Here is a 13,301-nt window from a genome sequence, read left to right on the forward strand (position 1 = left end):
ACTCAAGATGTGAAACTGATGATTTAGGATGAATAACACTGACTGAAAACTATGTAAGAAGCAATTATGGCTGGGCACAGTGGCTCATGCCTGTAATCCCAGTACTTCGTGGGGGTTGAGACGGGAAGGTGGCTTGAGCCCATGAGTTCGAGACCAGCCTGGACAACATGATGAAAGCCCATCTTTACTAAAAATACAAACATTAGCCAGGTGTGGTGGCAAACATCTGTGGCCCCAGCTACTCGGGAGGCTGAGGCAGGAAGATCGCTTAAACGTGGGAGGTAGAGGTTGCAGTCAGCCAAGATCACACCACTGCACTCCAGCCTTGGTGATAGAGTGAGACTCTATTTAAAAAAAAAAAAAAAAAAAGGGCCGGGCGCGGTGGCTCAAGCCTGTAATCCCAGCACTTTGGGAGGCCGAGACGGGCGGATCACGAGGTCAGGAGATCGAGACCATCCTGGTTAACACGGTGAAACCCCGTCTCTACTAAAAAATACAAAAAACTAGCCGGGCGAGGTGGCGGGCGCCTGTAGTCCCAGCTACTCGGGAGGCTGAGGCAGGAGAATGGCGTGAACCTGGGAGGCGGAGCTTGCAGTGAGCTGAGATCCGGCCACTGCACTCCAGCCTGGGTGACAGAGCGAGACTCCGTCTCAAAAAAAAAAAAAAAAAAAAAAAAAAAAAAAAAGCAGCAATTATTTATTTAATTCCTTTTCTCACTCAGATACCACCCCCGACCCAAAAAACGAGAGAGGCTAGTTTCTCAAATAGAGGATCTCTGGACCAGGGTGCTCCAGACATAGTGGAGGACATGAGTACCATACCTAAAATAAGGAGATTAAATGTGGATTTAAACATACTGAATGCTGAAGGCTGAAGCCCTAGTCCTCTTTTTCACCTAGCTCAAAGAAATCTTTACTCTCCAGGAGGATTGGAAGAGGCTTGTTATTTTTCTAAGAAATCTGGTAAGCCTATGAGGAAACACCTAAAGATCTTGACATCTGGGGTTTCCCAACTTAACAGTCATCTCACTGTGAAGCTCACCATAAATATGTCCTGCAAATGCACTCACAGCTTCAAATATAACTTTCAGCGCTCCATCTTAAAGATGTTTAAAACATGAGCAGACAACCAAGCACTACCAGACATTTGAGGAATGCCTCTAACAAAAAAGATGGAGAACAAACCAGCATTTCATAAATCAGGCTGAGGCTCACATCAGCTAACTGAGGCTCACATCAGCTAAAAATGAGATTAGTATTTACCATTTTGCACAGTTCATTCATATGTTTAATAAATATTTATTGGGTCAGGTACTATTATAGGTGCTTGGGAAACAAAGATTCACAAAGCAAAACAAAACAAAACAAAATCTCTGCCCTGGTAGAGCTTACATTCTAGCAGACAGATAATAAACAATAAGCATAATAAAGTATACAAATAGTAAACTAAAAAGATTAGTGCTTCGAGAAAAAATAATGGGACAGGATAAAAGGAGGGTACAGAGGTGGTTGCCAGTTTCAAATAGGTTGACATGTGAATGAATACTTGAGAGAGATGAGGGAGTTGGCCATGCTACGTACTTATCTGTGAAAAAAGAATTCTAGTAGCCAGAACCTTCGATGTAAGAGACCCAAGGCAAGAGAAGCTGCATTTCAAGGAACAGCAGAATCCAGTATGGCTGGAGGGGCATGAGAGTAGGGAGAAATAGGAGATAAGGCCACAGAGGTATGGCAGAGAGAAGCATAGATCATGTGGATCATTGACTTTTTCTCTGAATGAAATTAACAGCCAGTGGAGGGTTCTGAGCAAAGAAGTGATAATGGACAAGTTTCAAAGAATTATTTTGGCTGCTGTGCTAAGAAGAGACTATATGGAAGCAAGGGACATAAGTAAGAAAGAGAGAGGAAGGAATTTCTCAAAATGTTAGAGTTGACAATGGTGTTGGAAGTAATTTTTTCCCAAGTCTTTCCCCACAACATTGAATTTTCCAAGGTCATGTGTTAAAGTCTGAAATAAGGCTGGGAACAATGGCTCACATTTGTAATCCCAGCACTTTGGGAGGCTGAGGTGGGAGGCTCTTGAGCTCAGGAGTTTAAGATCAGCGTGGGCAACACAGGGAGACCCTGTCTCTACAAAAAAGTAGAAAAAATTAGCTGGACATGGTACCTCACATCTGTAGTCCCAGTTACTTGGGAGGCTGAGGTAGAAGGATCACTTGAACCCGGGGGGCAGAGATTGCAGTGAGTCATGATTGTCGCGACTGAACTGCAGCCTGGGTGACACAGCAAGACTGTCTCAAATAATAATAATAATAATAATAATGATGATGATGTCTGGAATAATCCACTTTGCATTTGTGTAGCCTTTTCAGTGTTTTTACGTTTATCATCTCATCTTGTATTCAGCAATTCTCTGGGCAGTTCATAGGGCAGCTGATAACTGACATTCATTTGGCCAAAATAGCTGGCCAAAATTAGGGATCAGGTCTAGAATATCCTCTCTCAGTACTTAATATAAAGCTATTGACTACATAGGGAGTGAATGTGCCATCATGCCCATAATATCACAAAGTGCTAAATAACCTAAGTAATTCAAGTAATGGAAATAACTCATTTCTGCTGATCTAATTCCATGGTCCCACAGGAGAGCCATAGCTATTAAACACAGTACATGTATGTTAAGTGGAATGATATACATTACAAATTAGGAAAAAGACTAATTCTGAGGCAAATAGGAAAAAGTGATTTTGGGCCGGGCGTGGTAGCTCACGCCTGTAATCCCAGCACTTTGGGAGGCCGAGGTGGGTGGATCACGAGGTCAGGAGATCGAGACCGTCCTGGCTAACATGGTGAAACCCCGTCTCTACTAAAAATACAAAAAAAATTAGCCTGGCGTGGTGGTGACAGGCGCCTGTAGTCCCAGCTACTCAGGAGGCTGTGGCAGGAGAATGGCGTGAACCCAGGAGGCGGAGCTTGCAGTGAGCTGAGATCCAGCCACTGCACTCCAGCCTGGGCGAAAGAGCGAGACTCTGTTTCAAAAAAAAAGAGTGATTTTGTTCCACATGATATTGTGAGCTCAGGTCTCTTTTTCCCCTCTTCTTTCATTCCTAGCGAAGTCTCATCCTGCAAGGTCTTTCTCAGATTTGAAAGCAGCTGATAAACAACTGATTCCCATAAGATGACTGTTGATAATAGCTCAAAGTATTACTTCTCTCTAGGGGTATGTGTACTTTAATAAGAAAACTCAAAACCTTCAATTCCAAAGGAATTGCAGTCAAGTTAGCAGGGAATATTATACTAAAGAAGACCTCTTGGCACTTACTCAAATCCCATTAAATAAATTCAAACTCAGCAACTATTTATTGTTATCTATCATACTATCAGTCACAAAGATAAGACATAGTTCTTGCCCTTAAGATGCTAAGAATGGAAGAAGACCACACAGAAAATACTAGCTTTTGTTTACTGAATACCGACTAAATATTAGGCATTGAGCTAACTACTTTCCATGGGCAGTAAGTATCAAGTATTATACTTAGCACAGTGATTAGCAAATAATTTATGTTCAATATATTGTAGCGATGATAGTATAATTATAACCTTTGTAATTGCATTTAATCTTCACTTCTGCTCTATAAAGTAGTTATCAGTGTTACTTTACAGATAAAAGGAAACTGAGGCCCAGAGGCTAGGTAATATGCTCAAGGCCATACAGCTATTAGGAGCCAGGATTCAGGCCCAGCACCATGGCTCATGCCTATAATCCCAGCACTTTGAGAGGCAAGCGTATCACTTGAGGTCAGGAGTTTGAGACCAGCCTGGCCAACATGATGAAACCCCATCTCCATCAAAAAATTCAATAATTAGCCAGGCACGGCGACATGCACCTGTAGTCCCAGCTACTCGGGAGGCTGAGGTGGGAGAACCTGGGAGGCAGAGGTTGCAGTGAGCTGAGATCACACCACTGCAGTCCAGACAGGGTGACAGAGTGTTTAAAAAAAAAAAAAAAAAAAAAAAACCAAGGCCAGGTGGCTCACACCTGTAATCCTGACACTTTGGGAGGCCGAGGAGGGCAGATCACCTGAGGTCAGGAGTTCAAGTCCAGCCTGACCAACATGGAAAAACCCTGTCTCTACTAAAAATACAAAATTATCCAGGGGTGGTGGCGCATGTCTGTAATCCCAGCTACGCAGGAGGCTGAGGCAGGAGAATCACTCGAACCCAGGAGGCAGAGGTTGTGGTGAGCTGAGATTATGCCATTGCACTCCAGCCTGGGTAACGAGCGAAACTCCATCTCAAAAAAGTCTCTGCTCCTCCCGTTCGGCAGACAGCCGCATATTCTCTTGCATTGGCAGCGCATCCCTGTGACACCATGGGGAAGGTGAAGGTTGGAGTCAACGGATTTGGTTGTACTGGGTGCCTGCCTGGTGCACCAGGACTGCTTGTAAGTCTGGTAAAGTGGATATTGTTGCCATCAACGACCCCTTCATTGACCTCAACTACATGGTCTACATATTCCTGTACGATTGTACACATGGCAAATTCCATGGCACTGTCAAGGCTGAGAACGGGACTCTTGTCATCAATAGAAATCCCATCATCTTCCAGAAGTGAGATCCCTCCAAAATCACATGGGGCGATGCTGGTGCTGAGTACATCGTGGAGTCCACTGGTGTCTTCACCAGCATGGAGAAGGCTGGGGCTCACTTGCAGCGGGGAGCCAAAAGGGTCAACATCTCTGTCCCCTCTGTTGACGCCCCCATGTTTGTGATGTGCACGAACCATGACAAGTATGACAACAGCCTCAAGATCGTCAGCAATGCCTCCTGCATCACCAACTGCTTAGCGCCCCTGGCCAAGGTCATCCATAACAACTTTGGTATCATAGAAGGATTCATGACCACAGTCCACGCCATCACTGCCACCCAGAAGACTGTAAATGGCCCCTCTGGGAAACTGTCGCGTGACGGCTGCAGGGCTCTCCAGGACATCATCCCTGTCTCTACTGGCACTGCCAAGGTTGTGGGTAAGATCATCCCTGAGGTGAACGGGAAGCTCACTGGCATAGCCTTCCATGTCCCCATTGCCAATGTGTCAGTGGTGGACCTGACCTGTTGTCTGGAAAAACCTGCCAATATGATGACATCAAGAAGGTGGTGAAGTAGGCATCAGAGGGCCCCCTCAAGGGCATCCTGGGCTACACTGAGCACCAGGTGGTCTCCTCCAACTTCAACAGCGACACCCACTCTTCTACCTTTGATGCTGGGGCTGCCATTGCCCTCAACGACCGCTCTGTCAAGCTAATTTCCTGGTATGACAATGAATTTGGCTATAGCAACAGGGTGGTGCACCTCATGGCCCACATTGCCTCCAAGGAGTAAGAACCCTGGACCACCAGCCCAGTGAGAGCACGAGAGGAAGAGAGAGGCACTCACTGCTGGGGAGTCCCTGCCGCAATCAGTCCCCTACCAGACTGAATCTCCCCTCCTCACAGTTTCCATGCAGACCCCTTGGAGAGGGAGGGGCCTAGGGAGCCCTACCTTGTCATGTACCATCAATAAAGTCCCCTGTGCTCAGCAAAAAAAAAAAAAAAAAAACAAACAACAACAAAACAAGAAACAAAACAATAAAAAACCCCACAAAAAATTAAAAATAGTAATAATAAAAATTGTTTTAGGCCGGGCGCGGTGGCTCAAGCCTGTAATCCCAGCACTTTGGGAGGCCAAGACGGGCGGATCACGAGGTCAGGAGATCGAGACCATCCTGGCTAACACGGTGAAACCCCGTCTCTACTAAAAAATACAAAAAACTAGCCGGGCAAAGTGGCGGGCGCCTGTAGTCCCAGCTACTTGGGAGGCTGAGGCAGGAGAATGGCGTGAACCCGGGAGGTGGAGCTTGCAGTGAGCTGAGATCCGGCCACTGCACTCCAGCCTGGGCGACAGAGCATGACTCCGTCTCAAAAAAAAAAAAAAAAAAAAAAAAAAAAAAAAAAAAAATTGTTTTAAAAACCCCCACCAATAAAAAAGAGCCAGGATTCTGGATCATGAGGTCAGGAGTTCAAGACCAGCCTGGCTAATATGGTGAAACCCCGTCTCTACTAAAAAATTCAAAAATTAGCCGGGCGCGGTGGCAAGCACCTGTAGTCCCGGCTACTCGGGAAGCTGAGGCAGCAGAATCGCTTGAACCCAGGAGGCGGAGTCGCAGTGAGCCAAGATCACGCCATCGCACTCCAGCCTGGGCAACAGAGTGAGATAGGAGCCTCACTCTGTGGAGCCAGGATTCAAACTCAGGCCTGTATACTTCTATAATTTGTGCTATTAACCCCTATATAATATTCAATATTTCTATAAAATTAATAGGTGTTTAATTTCATTTGGAAGTTTAAGGAACTGGCTAACAAGAATATGCTGTAAAGAGAAAGTGATATTTAAGTTGGATCCTGAATGACATGTGGGAAAGAAAGGGGGTAAGAGTAGAGTTTGGTCCACGTTAAAAATGATGAGGGTCTCAACAAAGGAAGTGGCAACAAGTATAAAGAGGGGAAGTTACAAGAGACAAGCAGGAGATAATCTCTTAAAGAACCTTTGTGATGTACTAGATGTGAGCAGTGAGGGAAAGGTATCAAGGATGACTCACAAGTTTCTAGTTTGGGTGACTGGGTAGAAGTATTCCCACTACTAAAATTGAGAAAGTACTAGAGAAAGGAATGGAGACAGGAGGACTTTAGGGACAAATTATGACTTTTCTTTGAACTTTGTGAATTTGAAGTACATTTGGGACAAGTAAGCAAGGAAATCTGTTAGGCAACTGGAAATCATGGTCAAATTTAGGAAAGATGTCAGGGCAGGGAATGGATATTTGGGAGTCACTGCTATACCTACAGTAGTTTGAAATAATAATTGTGTAAGAGACTGACACATAGGTAGTACTCATGCTATCTTACGTTTACGGCTGGTCTTAACACTGAGAATATACTGAACTCTGAAAATAAGCAGGGCTGTAACATGTCCCCACAAATCAACATATGCCCAACACCTCCATCTTTACAGAAAAAAAAGAAAAGTGTTGGGAATGGAGTGTAACTGATATCTGAGGACAACGACTCAGACAGCCGTTAGTCTTTTAACCCTGCATCCTCAAAATACCCGGTAAACTAGATGATCAATAAATATGTGATGAACAGAAAGCATGAATGAAGGAAGCACAAAGAATTAAACAGAATTTCCAATGTTACTTAGCTTAAGTAGGGGAATGGACACCAGAAGCTAGGTGCTCTCAATCTTGTGTGCTTTACATTCCAGAGGTTTCTCTAAGCCTCCTTCCTCACTTATCCCTCAATAATTAACTTGTTCTGAAAAATATCAACATACTTTAAAATCTCAAACTACAGTATAAATGTTCAAAATCTCATATTGGGCTGGGTATGGTGCCTTATGCCTATAATCCCAGCACTTTGGGATTGCCGAGGTGGGAAGATCATTTGAGCCCAAGAGTTTGAGACTAGACTGGCAACATAGTGAAACCCTGTGTCTACAAAAACAAAACAAAACAAAAATAGCCACATGTGGTGGCATGTGTCTGTAGTCCCAGCTACTTGCAAGGCTGAGGTAGGAGGATTGCTTGAGCCTGGGAGGTCAAGGCTGCAGTGGACTGTGATTATGCCATTGCAGTAAGCTGTGAATGACAGGGCAAGACCCCATCTCTAAGAAAAAAAAAATCCCATATTGATAAAAGTCATCTATAAAAAGTCCACAGTTAATTAACATCATATTTAATAATTAAGACTGAAAGTTACTCCTTAAAATCAGTGAAGAAGTTAAGGATATCTGCTCTTGCCACTTCTATTCAACATTGTACTGGAGGTTATAGTTAGAAAAATTAGGCAAGAAATAAAGAAAAAAGACATCGAGATTGTAAGAAAGAAGTAAAATGATCTCAATGTGCAGATAACATGATCTCATACATAGAAAATCCTAAGGAATGCACAAAAATCATATCAGAGTCAACAAATGAATTCCACAAGGTTGTAAGATACAAGATCAGTATAGACAAAACAATAGTATTTCTGTACTCTAGCAATGAATAATCCAAATATGAAATCGAGAAAACAATTCCATTTACAATAACAACTAAAAAAATAAAATCCTGAGGAATAAATTTAACAAAAGAAGTGCAACATTTTGGTATACAACCCCTAAATTTGACTGGCTTAAAAAAAAAAAAAAGAAAAGAAAAAGCAGAGTTGAGCACGGTAGCTCATGCTTGTAATCCCTGCACTTTGGGAGGCCAAAGCAGGCGGATCACTTGAGGCCAGGAGTTCGAAACCAGCCTGGCCAACATGGTGAAACCTGATCTCTACTAAAAATTCAAAAAATTAGCTGGGCGTAGTGGCACGCACCTGTAGTCCCAGTTATTCGGGAGGCTGAAACAGGAGAATTGCTTGAAACTGGTGGGTGGAGGCTGCAGTGACCCAAGCCAAGATTGTGCCACTGTACCCCTGCCTGGGGGACAGAGTAAGACTCTGTCTCAAAAAACAAACAAACAAACAAAAAAAAGTGCAAGATTTATACACTGAAACTACAAAACATCATTGATGGAAATTAAAGAAGTTCTAAAAAAATTGAAAGACATCTCATGTTCATGGATTGGAAGATTTTATATTGTTAAGATTGCAGAACTCTCCAAACTGACAGATTCAATGCAATCTCCATCAAAATTCTAGCCTGCTTCTTGCAGAAATTGACAAGCTGATCCTAAAATTCATATGGAAATGCAAAGGACTCAGAATAGCCAAAACAATCTCAAAAAGAAGAATAAAGCTGAAAGACTCACAATTCTCAACACTTACTACAAAGATGAGTAACCAAGATTATAATACTGCCATAAGGATAGACATGTTGATCAATGGAACAAAACTAAGAGTCTAGACAAAAGCCCATACATTTATGGTCAATTAACTTTCAATAAGGATGTCAAGAAAATCCAATGCAGGGTAAGAATAGTCTTTTCAATAATTGGTGTAGGAAAACTGCATATCTACATGTAAAAGAATGAAGCTGGATCCCTACTTCACACCATATAGAAAAAATAACTCAAAATGGATCAAAGACCTAAATGTAAGAGCTATAACCATAAAAATCTTAGAAGACACTAATATCCGGAGTATATTCTTACAAAGACAACCTAATTAAAATATCGACAAAGAATCAGGTATCTTCAAAGGAGATATACAAGCACATAAGCACATGAAAAGATGCTCTGAATCATTAGTTATTAAAGAAATGTAAGTCAAAACCACAATGAGATACCACTTTACACCCACCAGGATGGCTATTAAACAAATGAACAGTAACAAGTATTGTTGAGAGTATGGGGAAATTGGAATCCTTGTACATTGCTAGTGGGAATGTAAAATGGCACAGCCATTTACATTCTGGCAAACAGTTTGCCAGCTCTAAACAAAGTTAAACAGAGTTACCATATAACCCAGCAATTCTATCCCTAGGTATATAATGAAAAAAACTGAAGACATACGTCCACACACAAACTTGTATATGAATGTTCATAGCAGCATTATCCATAACAGTCAAAATAAGGGAAAAAACCAAATATCCATCACCTGATGGATAAACAAATGTGGTATATCTACATAATGGAATATTATTCAACCATAAAGAGGAATGGAGTATTGCTGATACATGCTACAAAATGGATTATGCTAAATGAAAGGAGTCAGACACAAAAGGCCACTTTTTTTTTTTTTTTTTTGAGATGGAGTCTCGCTCTGTCGCCCAGTCTGGAGTGCAATGACACAATCTTGCCTCATTGCAACCTCCACCTCCCAGATTCAAGCAATTCTCCTGCCTCAGCCTCCCAAGTAGCTGGGACTATAGGCAAGTGTCACCATGCCCGGCTAATTTTTGTATTTTTAGTAGAGACAGGATTTCACTATGTTGGTCAGGCTGGTCTCGAACTCCTGACTTCATGATCTGCCCACCTCAGCCTCCCAAAGTGCTGGGATTACAGGCGTGAGCCATTGTGCCCAGCCAAAGGCCACAGATTATATGACTCCATTTACATGAAATTTCTAGAGAGACAGAAGTAGACTGCCAGGGGCTGAGGAAAATGAAGAATGAGGGTGACTGCTGATGGGTACAGGATTTCTTTTTGAGGAAATAAAAATATTCTGGAATGCGTGATGTGATGGTTACAGTTTGTGAATATAGTATAAACCACTGAATTGTATACTAAAAAAAAAAAAGAAAATATGATTTCTCAATTTTTTAAAAAAACTGTATGAGGGAAAAACAAAAACAAAAACAAAAAAAAACCATATAACCTGTCTAGCTAACCTCTCACAAAAAATTTTCCAGTTATCAGTTGTTAAATGGGTTCTGGAAACACTACTTTTTAAAATAATAACCAGGAAAAGGCAAGAACATTAAAGCCATCTGATAAACATGCAAAAAACTGAAATTCTACCCACGCTTAGGCCATCAGCCATCATTTCTCAATCTTCCATTCACATGAAATTTAAGTTTATAACATAGAAGATTTTCTTTTCTTTTTTTTTTTTTTTTGAGACGGAGTCTCGCTCTGTTGCCCAGGCTGGAGTGCAATGGCGTGATCTCTGCTCACTTCAATCTCTGCCTCCCAGGTTCAAGCGATCCTCTCACCTCAGTCTCCCAAGTAGCTGGGATTACAAGTGTGTATCACCATAACTGGCTAATTTTATATTTTTAGAGACAGGGTTTCACCATGTTGGCCAGGCTGGTTTCAAACTCCTCACCTTAAGTGATCCTCCTGCCTCAGCCTCCCAAAGTGCTGGGATTACAGATTTGAGCCACTGTGCCCAGCCTATAATATAGAAGATTTTCAAAGATTTTCCCAGATTTCCTGAAATTCTTATGTCAGGCTCTAGGTAAAAGCCTACTATTAGGCAGTCAATCCTGATCTGATTTCTTCAAACCAAAGTGCTGACACCAGTTACAAAGAGTAGTCTCAGAGCTGCTAGCATAATTACTTTAATTGGAAGCTCTTTCTCTCCAGTTATGCAAGGAGTGTTTAGCTTTTTATAACTTATCTCAAACCAATTTTTGAGGTAAGTTTTGAGCAGGTCAACATTAAGTCTTTAAAAATTGTAAAACTACTCTCCCCCTACATACTCACCACCATCAGTTTAAAAAAACCAAACACCCAGACTTCTGAAGACAATCACAAATGAAGATAAAAAATTGGTTTGAGATAAGTTATAAAAAGCTAAACACAGAAGAAAATAAAATCTATAATAATTCGTCACACTATAGAATGTATACTTTTAGAGAATATAAATTAAAATATACCCTGCTAACATTTCTCCCCATTTCTGTCCTGTCAAAAGATCATTAAGGGTATGGTATGTTAAAGAAGATTTCTTTTGGAAATGCCTATACCTGATATTGTAAATGTCAAAGAGTACTCTTAGACAATAGGCTGAAAGTACTGTATTCCTGCCTAATTTTAACATTTAAAAGGAACAATAAATAAATCCAAAATACATTTCTCTATTGCACCAAAATTTCCTTTTTTTTTTTTAAACCACAAATGTATTAAAAGTTAAATCTAAACATCTATGTAAACATCGAAGAGACAAAAGGTCTAGGCTGTTCAACATAGAAATCCATATAGAAAATTATACAGAAAAAAGATGGGTTTGTTTTTGTGCAACTTCCTTAACTAAAATGTTACTCCAGCAGAGGAAAAGAAAACATGAAAGATAGTCCTTTTCTTTTTATACAACTAGAAATCTCATAAGCTTATGTATTGAGCAAGCTTATCAACAAAAGCAAATTATGTTAACTGACATCACAAACACCTCTTTCCAAAGAGAAGAAAGCAGGTCAACATTAAGTCTTTAAAAATTGTAAAACTACTCTCCCCCTACATACTCACCACCATCAGTTTAAAAAAACAAACACCCAGACTTCTGAAGACAATCACAAATGAAGATAAAAAATTGGTTTGAGACAAGTTATAAAAAGCTAAACACAGAAGATGAGTTTCATAGTCCAGTGTGAGATCACATCAATTGTAAGAAAATCTAGCAAAGCAGGGCCAAACCAGGTCAGATCTCTAATGGAAAAATTAAAGATGCTTAAAGGGACAGGGTTGAGATTCATGAGGTATAGATCATGCCCAAGCCAGTCCTGAACCAATAATCTCAGCCAGTTCCACAACATTAAAGAAATTCTTCTCTTAAAAATCTGGTAGAATGAAGTACAATTTTTATGTTCTTCCTTTTACTTTTCTGCATTTTCCAAATTCTTTACAATAAAGCACTTATAGATTTCAATGCCAGAATGCTAAAACCTCGTTAGTAGAAAATAATCTCAAAGACACATAAAACCAAGTGGACAGGTTGCTGTAAACTCACAAGATCAAGGCATTCTCACTTGCCAAGTAGACAGTTTGCCCTGGGGGCATTAGAGATAACAATGCTTGCACTTTGCCCAATCTTCTCTCTGACAAAATAGGCTTTTGTCTCAAGTCACCAGATGCCTCAGCATTAGTTAGCCAAGTGCCAGGGCCCCAGAGCCTAGATAACACAGCTGGAGCTTGGTACTCCTATACGGAGATTAAGAAACAATCTCCAGCCCACAACTCTATTAAGCAAACTTTGACAGCTGCCAGGGCCAGTAAAGAATAATGAAGGGACAGGGATCCAGTGGCACAGTTGCACCTCTTTCCCACACCAATACTCCTCTTCCCATTTTCCTCAGATGGCTCACTCTGCTGCCAACTCCAGGTCTTACTGGTCTCCTTAGCCACTAGGGCTGTCCATTTTAAAAAACCACACTGGCAATGATGGGCTTTTAGTAAAACTCAAACACTTCAAAATAAATTGAGGGTTCCCTGCTTAGGGTATTTTCATAAAAGTTATGAGCCTTGCTTCGAACTAAATTTCTCCTGGCTATCGTCTTGGCAGCAGAATATTAATAGGCTGTCTTAAAAGAGTTGTAAAACACTCAGTATCCAATCATTTCCTGTACCTTGAAATGTTAACACTAAGGGAAGGACAGGGAGGAAAAAATATGGAAAGGAAAAAAAATCCTCCTCTCAGGGAAATGCCTACACCCCAGAGACCAAGTCCAAGATCCCTCCCTACTGCATTTTCAGCCACACAAAAGCCAAAGCCAAGAACAAGCCTCCATTTACACAGGCTTCCACAAATTTCTCTCCTCAGCCAACTCTGGAGCCAGGATGAGAGACTTTGTTGGCACATGCCAGCTCTTGTTTATGAGCTGGTTACCACCTCAAAGGCTG

General features: G+C 41.4%; 1 protein-coding gene and 1 pseudogene across 4 annotated transcripts in view; one reads left to right on the top strand and one right to left on the bottom strand.

Annotated features, from left to right (window-relative positions):
- The window catches only part of LOC105488614 (zinc finger protein 609), a 243,690-nt gene that overhangs the window by 165,464 nt on the left and 64,925 nt on the right, over positions 1-13,301 (bottom strand). The window lies entirely within an intron of this gene.
- LOC105488594 (glyceraldehyde-3-phosphate dehydrogenase pseudogene) lies at positions 4,372-5,380 on the top strand (annotated as a pseudogene).

This window comes from Macaca nemestrina, chromosome 7 (genome assembly GCF_043159975.1).
Source record: "Macaca nemestrina isolate mMacNem1 chromosome 7, mMacNem.hap1, whole genome shotgun sequence".
NCBI classification, from domain to species: domain Eukaryota; kingdom Metazoa; phylum Chordata; class Mammalia; order Primates; family Cercopithecidae; genus Macaca; species Macaca nemestrina.